General features: G+C 43.6%; 1 protein-coding gene across 10 annotated transcripts in view; it reads right to left on the bottom strand.

Moving 5' to 3' along the window:
- CSGALNACT1 (chondroitin sulfate N-acetylgalactosaminyltransferase 1) overlaps window positions 1-16,574 on the bottom strand; it is an 87,201-nt gene that overhangs the window by 41,964 nt on the left and 28,663 nt on the right. The window contains exon 3 of one of the 10 annotated variants that reach the window (XM_048848023.2): window positions 15,193-15,337. The exons of 7 other annotated variants lie outside the window; for them this stretch is intronic. The gene's annotated coding sequence lies outside the window, so the exon portion shown is untranslated. Of the gene's footprint in view, window positions 1-474; window positions 582-6,166; window positions 6,433-15,192; window positions 15,338-16,574 lie in introns of those variants that run through there. 2 more of the 10 variants (XM_048848025.2, XM_048848024.2) reach the window with 2 other exon arrangements.

Raw genomic sequence — 16,574 nt, 5'->3', positions numbered from 1 at the left:
ACCATAACTAACTAATATGGTTAATTTGCGTAACATGAACACGCAGCACAGAACATTTGCCATCACAATGTAAAATGAAAGCTCCCCCACACCTCTTAAAAAGTGTTTTCTCAGCTGTTCCAGGTTTTTTGGTCTGACTGCAGGCAATAATTTAAAAAAAGTAAGAAGTCTCTTTTCTATCCCATATTTTGTTTTCTGAGAGGTTTGTCCCTGGAGCAATAATTGCTCTATTCACAAAGCAGTAGGACATGTTAGATGAGGGGTACAAAGTTACTAAAATAAATTATGCACAAGAAACCTGGTCTCTTAGTGACACACAGCCCTGATCCCCTGAACACTTCAAACTCTACCACACTTAGTCTGGAATCAACAGAGCACTGAAATGCAGATAAAGGCTAGTTATGAAAATTACCTGTCCAGAATCGAAGTATAAATAGCACATACTATACCCTTGGAGAAAAGAGAAAAACTTACTGTATAGAGACTTCTTTAATCTTTGGAGCCAGAGTTCTTCACCAAAGAAACTATGCACTGCCCTTCGTAACCCCAAGGAGACAGAGAAGTCACTGCTTGTGCCTGTGTGTTAAAATGCTCTCTGTAACTGACTCCTCCCACAGACAGACAATTACTTTGTTTTCTTCCTATAAGTGACAGTTAAGGTTGGGTCTTTTCCTCCCAAATAAAGATATAATGTGGTTCTTAAAACAATCGAAAAAGCCCCACAAGTGTGTCCTTGACCATGGAAGTATTATCATGGGGTTTTGTCCAGGGACGAAACTGGAAGTAAAGACAGTGGTTTTAAATTCAACATACTGCAATGGGTTTCCAATTCTGAAAGGCACAAAAAGTCAGTGTAGAACACGCTGCTTTTCCTTCCATCAATACTCTTTATATCCTTGCGCTACTAATTTAATTGGTTTCCCATTAGTGAGATAGGGCTGTAACTTTATCTTGACTGCATTGTCTGCTACAGAGTTGCAGAGGAGATTATAGTTCTGAGGCCAGGAGCATACTCTGCTCTGATTAGATTCAGCCTAAATGTTTCTTGAAGCAATTCTCTGACACAGGCAGCAAAGGGGCAAAGGTGCTACCATTCTGGACGTCCTTCAATAAACAAGCTGTTTTTAATATCAAAAACATTTTTCACAAGAAAAGCAAAATATACTATTCCCAGGGGAAAAAAAAAAAGCTTTGTTATTCTGTCTATTACAGAACATCAGTGAAAGATCAGGCCCTCTGCGTGCTAGGCACCGTACAGGTAGTTAAAGAGGACAGTCCCTGCCCCAGTGATCTTACAATCTAGGTAGATTTTTGTTCGCAGCATCTACTTTGTCCGGATAAAACAACATTATTAGAATGTTGAAAGGCAAACAAGTGTGAAAGTCAAGCCATTCAAAATTAAGGCTAAGAAAAAGAAAGGCTTAGGGGGAGATGATTCAAACCCTAACCAGACCACTCCAAAACAGAAAGTTTTTCCATTTAGATGCTGTGTGTGGTCCCTCCACCCCAAATAATTCAACATGCCTGTTACTATACAAAATGAGCTATTATTTTATCTTAACAACACCCTCCAAATTATACCCTTCACATCAGAATGCTGCCATTTGTAAAGGACTCAGCAGTTTTTCGCAGCTCAAAGCACAGACAGTTGGGCACATCCACAATCATCAGGTTGAATTGTGGTCAAGGCACCTGGATTTTCACCCTGCATTCACACTATCGCTCTGCTAAACTCACTAAGCTTCAGTGCCCACTCGATATGTCCCCCCATAAGTCTCAGCACTTCTTCTTGCCTGGGGCATTTTGGAAGATTTTCAACAGGCATCATTTGAAGGCGTTCTTTTAAGAGAATTGTGGGAGAAAGAGGTCAAACTCCTACCTCCCACCCCCAGGAAACACCCATAATTCCCTAGGGTGTTTCTTAGGAATTGCCTGGCATTTGCACCATTTCCAAGCTGTTTTTGCAACATGGAGGAAGTTAGGAGGAACACTGCTCACACTGGAAAAACTAAGGCTTAGCCAGCTTTCTCCCACCTAATAAGCCATGGACAGCTGAAAACCAGAGAATCCCAACACAGCCCACTCCATGTAGTGCTCTGTTCCCTTCAGGTGCAGGCCAAGCCACAGAAAAAGGTTGACAAGTCTGCTCCAGTGTTGGCTAACAGAGGTGGCTGTTTTAGTTCAAGAAGTAGAGGCTCATGCCTAAAGATCCAAAGGTCTCAGGTTCAATACCCACAGCCAACACATGTGGCATGACATCATTACACCAAACTAGTCAATTTTTTTCCAGGAAGTTTCAGCCACTTTCTTCATTCTGTTCCCACCTTGCAGCGTGTGAGAGCACATCTTCTCCCCAACTCCAAGGAACATGTGTACAACATACAAAAGGTGCAGCTGATTGCCTCAGAGATGCCTCTCACGCTGTCACCCTTAGCAAATATGGGAATGGAACAATGATGGTGCCTCTCCATAAAATGCCTATTTCTGATTAGCAACCTCTCATCAGAGGGTCTAATAACTAGATTGTTCCCAAACTGTTGCGAAACATTATTTATCATCTTAACTTTTCACAATCTGGATTTTGACTGACCTGGAATTTAGCCCAATCATTTGGCTGGAGTTGTTCCCAGAGTAAATTTTAATAAATTTGGCAACTGCCAGAGGTTTAACAAATGATTTGGCTGATCTGTTGCAATTTGATATGGCTGACTGACATCTGCTTTGTTGGAAAACTGCAGAGCCAACCCCTTCATTAGATTTCACATGGGGGAGCCAATGCATGGGTGCTACCTCAACTCATCTGTGTGCCACGGAGAAGAGTTGAACTCCCAGTCCAATTTAACTCCCACCCCACAAAAGGAAGAGCACACAGCAATATTCCTATAACAACATCAAGCATATCAATCAGCTTAATGAGAACTCTGAGGCTTAGAGATGGGTTTTCATCATTACTGCTCTGTTAAAAGAGAATACGTGGTTATCTAATTCCTTTTGGAACACAAGTCGGGGCCGCCCATCTACAAAAGGGTTGAAGTCAAGCTAAATCGAGTTTCTAACATCACTTGGATGGTCATCGTGGTGGTGCTGCAGTAGGACACCTTAAAAACAAGACAAAATTATTTTCTCTCTGCTGGTTAAGGCAAGGAATCATCCTGGGTTGGGTTTTTTTTAGTTTGGTCTCTTATGGGGTGGTGGCCCTTTGCCTTGAGAAAGGTACAACCATGGTATGGTTTTTTCCCCCAGCTATCAATCACAAATGTTCTTTGGTTTTGTTCTACTCTATTTGCCTCTACAGTGTGATTCGGCACAGGGAAAGACTGGATGAACTCCATCAAGGAAGGAAATTTGTGGCCCCTTTAAGAGCCAGGCATGATGGTAACCCAGTATTCACGGTGGAACGACTAATCTTACCAGAAATAGCAAAGCCTGGTAGAGGTAGGAACTGTAGAAAACGAAGGACATAAAGTCCACCTGGGGAAGCAAGTTTGTTGTTCATGGTTTATAGCCAATTTTTCTCTTTGTAGAGTGTTTTTGTAACTACTAATAAATTAGAATTGTTTTAAAAATTGCATATACTGAGTCAGTGCATTTTATGCCAGAGGTTCTAGGGATTCTGCCAACTTTACATTATAACGTACCAGAAGACAAATGTTCAAGGGTCTGTGCCAGAACATGGATGAAATATAGACCCTGAGTATACGTATAAGGCCAGGGTTTAGGCCCTGATTCAGCAAGGTACTTAAGCCCGCACGTAACTTTAAGCCTGTGAGTATTCCCATTGACTTCAGTGCACTTTGGGATAGAAGATAAACTACAGAAGAATGTTGTTGTTATAGATCTAAGCCTTTCTGCATACTTGGATGAACAAGGCACATACAGCACAGGGAACTGAATAGATCTTGTATGTCATAAGCCATGCCCAGAAGCAGAAAAACCAAACTATCCCTAGATGCAGAGTGGAATGCGGTGTACACTTTTAGAGTGGGTGTAGAGAAGCGACAGGTAGCACTCAATTATATGCCACCTTATCAACACTTTAGCTGGAGCTGAAGACAAGGAATGAAAGTAACTACCTTGAAAAAAGCTTTTACTTCGTTATTCTATATTAGATACTCATTAAAAATCCTTTTTACAAAACAATCCTTAAAGAACAATCGAGGAGTGAGAATAGCGATACAGGGCTGGGTTCTCCAGGATGCTTCAACTAGCTTGTGATTCCCCCTGTATAGTGGGAGCTGCTGCTGGTTCAAAGCCACTAGAGGCAGTGTAGCTATCTACTATGCCAGGTGCCCCCCCACACCACTCCCACTGTAAGCGGGATGGGGAAGGTGCTGGGGAGGGGCAGGGCAGAAGCCATAAGAAGCTCAGATTTTTAGTAACTTTTTGTCATTACTTTAGCTCAGCAGAGTCTTTTTCTTGAGTGCTCTAATTCTCAGATATGTGGTTCACTTTTCTAGATTATTTTTAAAGCTCGTATAATAATCAGATCTTGTCTGCTCAGTTTCATGACAATGCTAGAACAGGAAAGCTGTATTAACTAGTTCGGAACTGTTGGAGAAAGGAACAGATGAACCACAGAGGTGGCCAGAGAACGCCGATCAGGAAAGGCTGGTGTGGAGGAGAGAGAGAAGTTTTCTTCATTCAAAATTGTGTATCTGTCCATTTTGGGGTTTTTTGTTCCAAAAGGATATTGTCACTTTTACCTATATATAAGAAACTGTTCCTTCTTTCTCTCACTCACCCCAACCCTCCCCCCCCGCACAGTCTTAGGTAGAGGAAATCTTTGATAGTTCACTTCCAACACAGAGCATGACTAGGGGTAAAGTTTTCAAAAGCATGTAAGTGATTTAGGCGTGTAACTGGTCAAAACTTGGAATTTCCATACTATAAAAAATTCCAACACTTCAAAATTTGTTTTTATTCCAAATCAGAAAACCAACAATTTCAAAAATTGCCCATAAAACAATTTTTAAAAAAAATTGCTTTGGGTTGATTGAAACGTTTTGCTCCAATTTCAATTTTTTATTTTATAAATTACAATAATATTATATAAAATACATTTCTAAATGAAAAAATATTTCAAAATGAAAAATTAAAATGTTCCATTCTGATGTCAAAATGTTCCATTTCTGAATCCACATGTTCTCTTGGAAAAATCTCAATTTTGACAAAATGGCATTTTCTGGTGGAAAAATATTTCCGTGACACTTTCAACCAGCTAGACTTAGGAGCCTAAGTCCCATTTTCAAAACAGACTTACTAAAAGCCTGATTTTTACAGGTGTTTAGGCACCGAAGTCCCATTGATTTCAATGGAAGTTAGGCACCTAAATAACTCTAAATATCTGGCCCTTAGCAATCTAAGTATCACTGAAATCCAATGGTATTTAGACTCCCCTATGGGTCTAAGTCACTTTTGAAAATGGGATTTAGGCTGCTAAGTCACTTACGTGCTTTTGAAAATTTTACCTAAGATCAAACTTGCATAACCCACTGTACCAATTTATAGTCACCTAAATGTCTTAAATTCTAGCTGAGCACCAGATTTTGGTAATTCCCTGAGATACTGGCTTTCATCAGTCTCCAGATTTAAAAAAAAACCCAAAATCTATAACTGTAGTTTACACAAATGAATTTTTAAAAGCTCCTAAACTGTTAATAATTCAGCATAGAATCTGAGTTAAATATCAGCAGTTCATCCAGGTGACATGTTGCTTTACTAATCAAGACTTCCTTGCCCAAAGGAAGAGAGTCAGCTTCCCTTCTCCAGTAACAGCTGGATTTTTATTTATTTTTTTTAAACGGTGGAAACAGGACAAGTATGACCTGCAGTCAAATCAACATTTCCTGAAAGGGTCCTAAGAATGCAGCATCTCACAACAACTTTAAATTACCGTACAAACCAAAATGTATGCTTGGCATTACATACAACGTTGCAAACACACACTTCAGTAACAAGCTAAAGTGCCACGGCATTTGTAATTCCACCATAAAGGTACCTGACTTGGTTCTGTATAGCAAGTCAGACTCAAACTGGATACAAAGCCAACTTTTTTAGAGAAGTTATCCTTCTAAAACAGTTTCCTGAAATATAAATATATATAAGTTAGTTAGTATTTCCAAAATTCAGACACAGATGAAAAGCAGAAAAATAAAGTACTGCCTACCAGAATTGCTGAGAGAAAGAGACTTCTTTATAAGGTGGAGGGTTATGCTAGCAAGTTTTTTGTTTCTGTTCATATGGAAACCTGCCTGCGAATGACAGCATGTTTTTTATTTTAACAAGGATTGGCTAGAATGTGTGCTGGCACAGCTATGCACATTAGAGTCGTCGAAAAGAAGCAATCATCATGACAGATTTTCCCCGTTTTAATACAGTCTTCCTGAAGAATGTAAAATCACCCCATTTCCAAAGCAAACCCAGTTCAGTTTAAGTCAGAGAATGATACAGCTAATAGCTGCTCTCTTTTCACATCAGTTCAAGGATTTCATCTGCTCGCTGGTCTGCCTGCTTTCTAAACGACAAGCAAAAAGTGTGACTGGAGCCTGTTAAAAACGTCCATTCTCATAGCTGCCTCATTGGTTCTTCTTGGGGGAGGGGGTTGTAAGTGCTATGCAGCATTTTATTCATTATAAAAACAAGCACTTAGAGCCCTTGCTCACATCAGGGAACACTTACTTGTGCAATTAGTCCTTCTGGTTTCAATGGCACTGTCTGAATGAGTAAGTGCTCACCTAATGAGTAAGTGCAAATAAGGGCTCCCCAATCTGGCCCCTAAGGGATACAATCTTTGATTGGTACACAAGGATTTCTGACAGGTTTCAGAGTAACAGCCCTGTTAGTCTGTATTTGCAAAAAGAAAAGGAGTACTTGTGGCACCTTAGAGACTAACCAATTTATTTGAGCATGAGCTTTCGTGAGCTACAGCTCACTTCATCGGATGCATACCGTGGAATGTCTTCTGCAGTTTCCACGGTATGCATCCGATGAAGTGAGCTGTAGCTCACGAAAGCTAATGCTCAAATAAATTGGTTAGTCTCTAAGGTGCCACAAGTACTCCTTTTCTTTTTAAGGATTTCTGAGTGTAACATTGTAAAGAGCGAGAGAGATTCCTGTATTATTTTATATGACTATTAGATGTACCTCAGTTTATCTACTTGATATTATTCTGTCTGACCACATGGAGTTAAATCAAAAGTGGCTGTTAGGGAGAGGAAACAGGAAATAAAACAATAGCTAAAGATGAGATATCCTTGGGGAAAATACTTCTAGGGTCCTTAAGAGAACAGCAGGTCTGCTATGAATCAGAAGTGCCTACCTGCCTGGCTCTAGCCACGTTTATTTTTCTTAGGGTTGTGGGCCTAAGATCAAAAGGACACTGACCTGCTAAAAATCCTTGCCAAGAGAGGAAGGTGGGGGGAGATATGCATGGGAAGCAGCATCCCTGGCCTGGGGGAGGAGGTGCACTGTGGGAGACAGACGGACAGAAACTGCAGCAGGACAGTCTGACCCTCCCAGCCCAGAAGTAGGAATACCTGGGATAAGTGGAACTTATCTAAACCTTTTCCATTCCTTGCAAGTTTTGGTAAGACCCAGCTGTGTAAGCCTTATTGGTTTAACCCTTTTCTCTGCTTGCTATGCACCTCTGATTTTATACTTTGTTTTGAAGGAGACTCTATATTGGAACAGAGAAATCTGCCAGTCTGGACTGAACCAGTGATCCATCCGGCAAAGTATCTCTCATCTCTGACAGTAGCCAGTAACATCAGGGGAAGGTGGAAGAACTCTTGGAGCAGATAATTAGGAAGAAACTTTCCCTTTATACGACTTGTCTAAAGGGAAAGTTTCTTCCGAACCCCTGTCAGTTAGTGGTTGGCTTATTCCCTGAAGTAGGAAGGTTTGTATCTCTACTATTAAAAAACAAAACAAAAATAAATAAATAAAATCATCCTATGTAGCAAAATGGTGGATGTTTGCATTATCCATATAAAATGTTTAATCCTTCTTTTTAATCCTCCTGTAAATAATTTCGGGGATCACCCCACCACTCTTTTTTAAGATTGGTACAATACAGTATTTGCTACCCTCCAATCCTTCAGTAGAACAGTGGATTTTAATGAGGGATTGATGTATTTTTGTAACTTCATACTTCATTCTTAAGCTCCCTCACAGCTCTCCGGGCATGTCTATACTGCATTTGGGAGTGAGCCTCCCAGCCTGGGTCCACAGACTTGCACTCTGAAAAGAGCTGTGTAGCCGTTGCGGCTTGTGCTGAAGTTCAGGCTCTGAAGGCTGAAGTTCAGTCCCAGGGAAGGGACTCAAGAGCCTGAGCTCCATCCTTGAGAGCCTGAGCTCCGGCCTGAGCCGCAATGGCCAACTATTGTCTACACAACTATTCTTAGAGGGCTACCATGAGCCTCACTAACACAAAAGTCTATGGACCCAGGCTGGGAGGCTTGTTCCCAGATTCAGCGTAAACATGCCATTAGGATTCTGCCATTTGCTCCTAATGACTTATATCTTTTAAATTTATCACTTTGATTCATCTCCTCCTTAAAATGTTATTCCATAAGTTGGGTAGCTCAACTGGTACAGACAGTAGAAATTTACTCCTGGTACAGGTTTCAGAGTAACAGCCGTGTTAGTCTGTATTTGCAAAAAGAAAAGGAGTACTTGTGGCACCTTAGAGACTAACCAATTTATTTGAGCATGAGCTTTCGTGAGACCAGCAGTAAGGGCTAGAGTCACAAAGGGACATAGACACATAACTGACACTTTAGGCACCTAAATCCTAGAGCCGGGCACTACTAATATTCACCAAACCCCCACTCAGCTGCTGCCGAAGTCTGTAGATGCCTAAACTCACTTGGTGCCTAAGTTTTTGCAGTAAAGTTCCCTAGGTGCCGATGCTCCTGCCTCTGAGCACATGCACAGCTGCCTCTCTCTAGGCGTCCAGACTCCTAAGCCCCAGAGCAATGCACAAACTGGTGGAAGATAGGCATTCCTCCACCCTACTCGCCTGCAAGGCCCGATTTGGTAGGCGGCCTCAAACGCCATCTAGGAGACCAGGCACAAGCTCGCACAAAACAGCCAGACAGCTGGGGCAGAAGGAGGAGGATCACCAGCACTTCCCTCATAAGCTTTTGCTCTGTGATTAGGGGACTCACCTGGAATGGGGGAGTTCAAGTCCGCTCTCTGCCTGCAGGGGAGAAGGGAGTTGCCACCTCTCAGGCGAGTGGTCTAACCACTGAGCTATGGGACAGTCTGCTGTGGGGCTGCCTCAGTCCCTCCACTTGAAGCTCTTCCACTGTGGATCAATAATTAAAGAGCCATTCGAGTGGGGGAACTGGATGCTGGCTCTCCCACATCCTGGGTGAATGCTCTATCCACAAAAGCCACAGAGTCATTATCATGCTTGTGCTCTCTCTCTCTGTCCCAATGACTAATTATTGATCCACAGTGGAACATAAGAATGGCCATACTGTGTCAGACCAAAGGTCCATCTAGTCCAGAATCCTGTCTTCCAACAGTGGCCAATGCCAGGTGCTTCAGAGGGAATGAACAGAACAGGTAATCATCAAGTGATCCATCCCCTGCCACCCATTCCCAGCTTCTGGCAAATAGAGGGTAGAGACACCATCCCTGCCCATCTTGGCTAATAGCCATTGATGGACCTATCCTCCATGAACTTATCTAGTTCTTTTTTGAACCCTGCTATAGTCTTGGCCTTCACAACATCAGTTTCAGCAGGAGAGACTGAGGGAACCTGCATCAGAATATCCCATAGCCCGGTGGCTAGGGCACTCACCTGAGAGGTGGGAGATACCTGTTTAAATCTGCCTAAGGCAGAGGGGGGCACTTGAACCTAGGGTCTCCCACATCCCAGATGAGCATCCTAACTACTGGTTAAAAGTTACAAAGGGAGCACCGTAGTCAGGCTTCGTGAATCCCATTGGTTTTCTAGGCCTAACAGTTAGATGTGGTGATGCTGAGCATTGCAACACTTAAGTTCATTTGTGAATCTAGCCCAAAATGATTACCCCTAGGAGCATCAGGGGAGGTATGGGGACTCTGAAGGGTCTCTGAGAGTCACAGCGGCTCCCAGGGTTACTCTTGGGGTGACACAGCTCACATACCACCCCTTGCTCAAGGCTGTGCCTGAAGTCGCTGTCCAGCCCTTTAGCACAACACAAAGCAGTAGCAATACGTTACATGCAGTACTTCAGCAACTGTAAGTCGTGGTTTTGTTCAGAAGATAGCTGGCTTCCATTGAAACAGGAATAACCCATTACAGTAAACACACAAAAAGACAGGAGAGGGAAGAGAAGACAGGAAAAGAGGTAAAGTTCTTCCCCCATTTGATTTTATAAGCCTCTCTCTGCTACATCCAAAACCTTATACATTAGTTAATATTTATAATTGATTCCATATATAAAGTAATATTCACTTCAAATTAGACAGTAATCTAAGCTAACAAGCAGCTTGTTAGTTGAAGAGTCATACATTTATCCATTGTTACATGGCTAAAAATAGAACCACTTTGAGTAGTAGTTAGAACTGCAGTACATGGCATATTCCAGTAAAAGCAATCGTGGATAAAAGAGCAAAAGATAAGAGTCTAATATGAACAGATGGCTAATTAAACTTGTCCCTGTACAAGTATGGGGCAGATTCTGCCACCCTTGTTCCTGATGCACTGTTCTCTGCTCTGCAGGTAGCCCCACTCACTTCAATGAAAGGCGGCATTGCCTATGGATGGAAACAGAAGACTGGCTTCTGTCACCTGCCGTGTGCCCTTGGGCAAGTCATTTGACCTCTGTGTCTTCCCTCCCACACTGTCGGTCTTGTCAATTTAGACTGTAAGCCCTTTCAAGCAGGGACTCTCTATTACTCTGTGTTTGTACAGTGCCTAGCACAAATGCACCCCAATCTCAGTAATGCTGGAATACAAATACATGGAAGCATGAAGTAAACTTCTATTCTGTGTGAGTTATGGTATCAGAATCTAGCCTATGAGGTTTTCATTCTTCCAAACATACAATGTTTTTTTTAAGATTGCAGTAAAATTTAATGTAGAGACTCCAAGCAAGGGTTTCCTTTTGCTCACTTACACTTCAAGCTAGGTTCTAGGTTGTTACTGGTCAAACCACTTGCCCTCTAATATGAATCAGAAAACAGCTTCTCTTCTTACTAATAAGTGGAGATAGGAGGGGAAAGAGTAGACTGAAAGGTGTGGAATATAGTGATAGAGAGGAGATGGGAAAGAATATCAAGGGCATGGGCAACTGAATGTCCTTCCCTTCAAATATTCCCTTTTAAAGCTCTAACACTGTAATGTTAAAATGTGGCTGCAGAATAGAGGCACTGTCTTATACAATACAAAGAATATCAAAGGGAAAAGTGCCCAGACCCGGGTTAATGGTCATCTTAATCTTGAAGCAGATACAAACTGCTTTGTGTGATAGTCACAGGTAATCTTATGATAGGAGAGACAACTAATATAGCTGAGGATGTAGGCAGACACCAAGGAAGGCTAGAGAAAGATGGGGGAAGTAGGCTAATAAATAAATGGCAACAAATGGAATTCATTGTCGTGGGATACCCATGCAGTGTAACTCATGCACTTTGGCGGAACTAATGAGAAAAGAGAATTCAACTTTAAGGCCAGATTCTACCTCCCTGACTCTTGTAGGGTAACATTGTCCGCTGAGAGTACTCCATCTAGACATGCCTGCAGGTTAAGACACTAATTGGAAGGCAGTGGAGTGGCACAATCTGGCACCTAATTTGTAGAACCAGAGGACTTCCTGGACAATAATGAGCAATAGCAGGAAAGTGAGGCGAGGGAATTTCTGCAGCAGGGAGAACAGTATGGGGATGAATAATGGGGCATTACAATAGTGCAAAGGAGAGAACGATTAAGTTAGCCCTCCCCTAGAAGACTGGGGACAGGGTTGGGCACAGAAGACTTTTTCAAGACTCCTATTTTGGCTACGTAAGCAGGATTTTCCTGCTATTAATAGGTCCAGATAGCTGCACCAGGCAGGCCTTGAGAGAAGGAACCACAGAAGCAGCCAGCCCTGGGAAAGGCTTAGGTAGGAGATATATTTATTTATTTAGTGTTATTTTAGAATCACCTTTGTGTTAATAAAATCATACCCCAGGAGTGGTCGCTTGATTCTCTGAGTACTCAGCTTTTGCTGGGAGATGGGTGGGGACCCTACCGGCTTACAGGTTGTCTTCTGGGATGCAATCCAGTCCAGTGAGACATTTGTGGCACCACCTGCCATGTCACCCCAGGTACCTGAAATGCTCTGCTACTAGGGCTCACAGCCTGGACACCAACAGCCAGAAGACAAGCATGCAGATCACACCCTGAGCATCTGAGTTGCTGATCCAGGGATGTACAGCACATAGACATTCCATGCTTGTCTGCTGGCTGACACCGGAACCTAAATACATGGCCTCATTTGCAGAGGTGCTGAGCATCCACAGTTCCTGCTGACTTTAATGTGAGCTGCAAACACTCAGTACCTCTGAAAATCAGACCCCTTTGATGACTAAAGGTGCCTTGCTATCCGCAGCCATTTTTGTAAATGTCCTTTACTCTGAGAAAGAAAGGCTACAAGAATTTAGGATATAGAATGTGATGGGATATGCATCATCCATACCAGCCAGGACAGGAAGGGGCTAATGGACTCCCTTCTCCCCCATCTCCCCCACCCCGCAAAGAAGAGCGGCCTCAAATGCTGCTAATCCTAGAAGGAGGGGCTCCCAATGGGGCTAATTTGTGACAAGTCACAGAAAGAGGTGATAAAAGGGATAAGCAGAGCTTGCTGGAGGGAACAATTTGGTTTTAGGCTGCTTTTCTGAGAGCAATTCAAGTGATGACCTGAGAACCTACACTATCCATGCATGCATGCATGGGCTATCCATTCTAAGGAGCACCCTTTATGACCTGCAAAAATAATCCTGACATTTATGCTCAGAACCAAGTTTTCCCAAGTGGTCATATCTCAGTCAAATCAAAATCAGTTTCCTTTGGAACAATGCCATACACTGCCCCTAAACAAGAATGATTTACATGACAAATCTCAGATCTCAGCTATTTTGGCTGTAGGGTGTCAAAAAGTTGCAATATTTAAACAAACAGTTTTCCAAAATATTGGGAAAAGCCTCCTCTCCACACTGAAAGACAGCACAGCCTATTTTGCTCTAATTCTCTATTTTTAAAATAATCATGTTCTGGCACAAATCAACCTTGGGAAATTTCAGCCTAAGAGAGGAAATTTTCCAAAGAGTACTGAGCTAGTGAAAACAGGGGGTTAAGAATGGAAACAACCATGCAACCTTAACTATAATAGCAGGCATACTATAATAAAGAATTACAAATGCACACATCACTCTGCAACAGGAAAACTGTGTTAAATGCAACAGGTCCCGTGGGTCAAAGGAGCATATGCGATACACATGATGCTCAGGTCCATTGTTTTACTTGCAGCAAAGGAGAGTTAGGTTAGACATTAGGAAAAACTTTCTAATAGATGTAAGTGAGGTCTGAATGAGCTCTCCCCGACATGTAGTGACACACTAGCGGAAGAGACTTCGGGCACAGACAATGTTTGCATAGACACATCTACTCTGCCTAGGTTCACAGCAGATGGAGCTGCTTTGTCAAAATGATCAATTTTGACTGATTTTGGATTACAAGTCACTTTAGTATTTGAATGCAGGGGTAATGAAATGTTGCTATTCTTATTGTACGAGTAAAGCGCAGCAGAACTGTGCTTAGCCCTCCCTGATTGAGGGGTTCCCACTAAAGTGAAACTCACTCGCTAAGCAGCGGGTAGGTATGTCAAACCTCAGTGATGGGGAGATTGGGTGAGGATAGGTGTTTCTACCTGGTGGTATGAATGCTGCCAAGAGAGCCCTAGACACTATTTGACCTGCCCCTCTCCTATATTTAACAGAGCCGACTAGGCTCAATTGAGAGTCTTTGTTTCTGGCTGGTGATTCCTAGAGCTGGCATCAATGCTGAGCCTTATCCCTGGCCTACACTACCGAGTTTAGGTCCAATTTAGCAGTGTTAGATCGATTTAACCCTGCACCCGTCCACACAACGAAGCCATTTTTGTCGACTTAATGGGCTCTTAAAATTTATTTCTGTACTCCTCCCCGACAAGGGGATTAGTGCTGAAATCGACATTGTCGGGTCCAATTGGGGTAGTGTGGATGCAATTCGATGGTATTGGCCTCCAGGAGCTATCCCAGAGTTCTCCATTGTGACTGCTCTGGACAGCGCTCTCAGCTCGGATGCACTGGCCAAGTAGACAGGAAAAGCCCCGCAAGCTTTTGAATTTCATTGTCTGTTTGGCCACCGTGGCAAGCTGATCAGCACAGGTGACCATGCAGTCCCAGAATTGCAAAAGAGCTCCAGCATGGACCCAATGGGAGGTACTGGATCTGATCGCTGTATGGGGAGATGAATCCATGCTATCAGAACTCCGTTCCAAAAGATGAAATTCCAAAATATTTGCAAAAATCTTCAAGGGCATGAAGGACAGTGGCTATAACAGGGACCTGCAGCAGTGCAGTGTGAAACTTAAGGAGCTCAGGCAAGCCTACCAAAAAACCACAGAGGCAAAACGCCCGCTCCAGGTAAGAGTCCCAGACATGCTGCTTCTATGATGAGCTGAAATTCTAGGGGGTGCCCCTACCACTACCCCACACCTGGACGTGGACTCCTGCAAGGGAGTCTCACGCAACAGGGATGAGGATTTTGAGGACGAAGAAGATGATGAGGAGGGGGAGGTTGAAGATAGTGCACACCAGGCAAGCAGAGAAACCGTTCTCCCCGACAGCCAGGAATTGTTTATCACCCTGGAGCCAATACCCTCCCAACCTGGGTTCCCGGACCTTGAAGGCAGAGAAGGCACCTCTGGTGAGTGTACCTTTGTAAATACAATACACGGTTTAAAAGCAAGCGTGTTTAATGATTAATTTTCCCTGAAGACTTGGGATGCATTCGCGGCCAGTACAGCTACTGGAAGAGCCTGTTAACGTGTCTGGGGATGGAACGGAAATCCTCCAGGGACATCTCAATGAAGCTCTCCTGGAGGTATTCCCAAAGCCTTTGCAAAAGGTTTCTGGGGAGGGCAGCCTTATTGCGTCCTTCATGTTAGGACACTTTACCATGGCAGGCCAGTAGCACGTAGTCTGGAATCATTGCATAAGAAAGCATGGCAGCGTGTGGTCCCGGTGTTTGCTGGCATTCAAGCAACATCCGTCCTGTATCTCTCTGTGTTATCCTCAGGAGAGTGATATCATTCATGGTCACCTGGTTGAAATAGAGGAATTTTATTAAAGGGACATTCAGAGGTGGCCATTCCTGCTGGTCTGTTTGCCTGTGGCTGAAAAGAAATCATCCCCGCTGTTAGCCATGCAGTGTGGGGAGGGGTGAAGCGACCATCCCAGAGAATTGGGGGTTTAGTTGGGTTTGTGCTGCACATTAACCCAAAAACATCATCCCCTCCTTTTAAATGGCCAATGTGTCTTTTTCAATTTTACTGTCCCTTTTTTCCCCCTCCCACAGCTGCAAACGTTTCAATGCTGTGACTAGCATCTCCATCCCAGAGGCTAGCACAGATAAGAAGGCAAAAAAAAAAGTACTTGCGATGAAATGTTCTCTGAGCTCATGCAATCCACCCAAACTGAAAGAACCCAGCAGAATGCATGGAGGCAAACAACGGAAGAGTCCAGGAAAGCACACAATGAACGCGTGGGCAGGAGGGACGCGTGAGAGGATAGGCGGCTGAAGCAACAGGAGAGGTGGCTGAGGCTACTGGAGAATCAAACTGATATGCTCCGGCGTATGGTTGAGGTGCAGGAAAGGCACAGACTGCCACTGCAGCCCCTGTGTAATCAACCGCCCTCCTCCCCAAGTTCCATAGCCTCCTCATGCAGACGCCCAAGAACGCAAGGGGTGGGGGTGGGGCGGGCACCTCCGGGCACCCAACCACTCCATCCCAGAGGACTGCCCAAGAAACAGAAGGCTGGCATTCAATAAGTTTTGAAGTGCTTCCCTCCTCCCACAGCCCTCCCGGGCTACCTTGGCAGTCATCCCCCTATTTGTTTGACGAATTAATAAAGAAACACATGAATTTGAAACAATGACTTTATTGCCTCTGCAAACGGTCATCGAAGGGGGGAGGGGAGGGCAGTTGGCTTACAGGGAAGTAGCGTGAACCAAGGGGGCAGGTTTTCATCAAGGAGAAACAAACAGAACTGTCACATGAAACTGATTTTCAAAGCTTCTCTGATGCGCAGCACGCCCTGCTGTGCTCTTCTAACCTCCCTGGTGTCTGGCTGCACCTAATCAGTGGCCAGACGATTTGCCTCAACTTCCCACCCCCGCCATAAATGTCTCCCACTTACTCTCACAGATATTGTGGAGCACACAGCAAGCAGTAACAATGGGAATATTGGTTTCGCTGAAGTCAATAAACTGCGCGAGCACGCTTTTAAATATCCAAATACACATTCTACCGCCATTCTGCACTTGCTCAGCCTATAGT

The sequence above is a fragment of the Caretta caretta genome, chromosome 4, assembly GCF_965140235.1.
Source record: "Caretta caretta isolate rCarCar2 chromosome 4, rCarCar1.hap1, whole genome shotgun sequence".
NCBI lineage: Eukaryota > Metazoa > Chordata > Testudines > Cheloniidae > Caretta > Caretta caretta.
This window is presented reverse-complemented; position numbering and strand designations above follow the sequence as displayed.